The following is a 1,477-nucleotide window of genomic DNA, read 5'->3' as shown; positions in this document are numbered from 1 at the left end:
GTAGCAGACCCTTCCCATTTTCAGTAGAACAGAACCCTCTGTTGTAGATGCAGTGGCCTTGTCCTTAGTGAGTTGTGCAGGGAGTGGGGAGGGCGCAGGTTTGAGTTTAATGAATGAACTGTTAGTTCTCACTAGAGGAAATCTCAATTCACAGATGAGCCAAGGTAAGAGGGAAGTTTCCTGACATAAATTAGACATAAAAAGACACAATTCAGGTAAGAGTAGAATCAGCTTTCCTGAGAAACTGTAATTGGAGAACTGTTTATTTATTGATGTTATTGCCTGGATTCAAAGAAATGACTTCAGAATTAACCCACACATACTTATTGAGCACCTACTGTTTGCCAAGTACTTTCCATCCTGTTTCTTTTCCCTAGGGTTGTGTTTTTCCTCTAGAGCATGATCAGCAAACTATGGCCCTTGGGCCAAATCCAGCCACTTGTTTTGTTAATAAAGTTTTATTGGAATACAGTCATGCCCATTGATTTGCTTATTGTGTGTGCCTGCTTTCACACTGCACTTGCAGAATTTAATAGTGTGGCAGACTGTATGGCCTGCAGAACTGCAAATGATTATGATTTTGCCTTTTACAGAAAAGCTTGCCATTTCTGCTCTCAAGTTTTGTATTCTGACAAAGAATTTCACAGTGAGATGATAACTGAGGGGAGGTGGCTAGGAGGGGGAGAAGGGAAGTGATATGTGTTGGATGGGACATTGGTGTCGTAGTTCAGCCCATGAGCCCTGGAATCAAACAGACCTGGGTTCAAATCTCAGCTCTGTCACTTATAAGCTGTGGGTTTGGGGCATATATCTCAGATTCCACATCTGTGAAATGGCTCGGACATTTGTACTTATCTCATAGGCTGGTTATGAGGATGGGGGTGATTAACGTACACACCGCCTAATGCAAAAATAAATGCACTGTAGAGAGAAGCTGTTATTTTTATTACTAATCCTATGCTCCAGGTAGTAGACTAAACACGTCATATATGTTGGCTCAGTCATTGAGCCTTTCCTACGAGGTAGGTATTGTCATTTCTACTTCACAGGGGGTACCTGTAGCACAGAATATTGCTTGGGGTCACAGGACTCATGGATGGCAAAGTAGTCGATGTGACCCTGCATCCCATGGATCCCTCAAGAGGCAAAATGGTGAAGTAGCTGCAGGGACAGGTAGGGGTTAGGGAGAGCCAAACCACCCTTCAGCTTTTGCCAGCATCAGTCCCAGCTCGAGGAGGAAACTGTGAAGATGTTTCCTGAGTAGGTGCAGAGGTGCTTCTCTGGGAGGGAGAGCAGAGTGCACCCCCCAGCCTGTGGAGGAAATAAGCCTCTGGGTAATTTCATTTTGAGAAATGGAGCAGCCATGGCCAGAGCCCTGGAAACCCTTGTGTCAGGGAGTTGACAAGGTCTGTTTTGGGACATGGGATGGAATTGCAAGGTTTCCTCCATTTCCTGTCACTCTCACCTTTATTTTATT

At 44.5% G+C, this 1,477-nt stretch overlaps 1 pseudogene; it reads right to left on the bottom strand.

Annotated features, from left to right (window-relative positions):
- The window catches only part of LOC117795766, an 8,289-nt pseudogene extending 7,164 nt beyond the window's left edge, over positions 1 to 1,125 (bottom strand).
- Positions 1,126 to 1,477: the final 352 nt, after the last annotated feature.

Source organism: Ailuropoda melanoleuca, chromosome 2 (assembly GCF_002007445.2).
Source record: "Ailuropoda melanoleuca isolate Jingjing chromosome 2, ASM200744v2, whole genome shotgun sequence".
NCBI classification, from domain to species: domain Eukaryota; kingdom Metazoa; phylum Chordata; class Mammalia; order Carnivora; family Ursidae; genus Ailuropoda; species Ailuropoda melanoleuca.
Note: the sequence above shows the minus strand (reverse complement) of the source record. Positions and strands in the feature narration are given on the sequence as shown.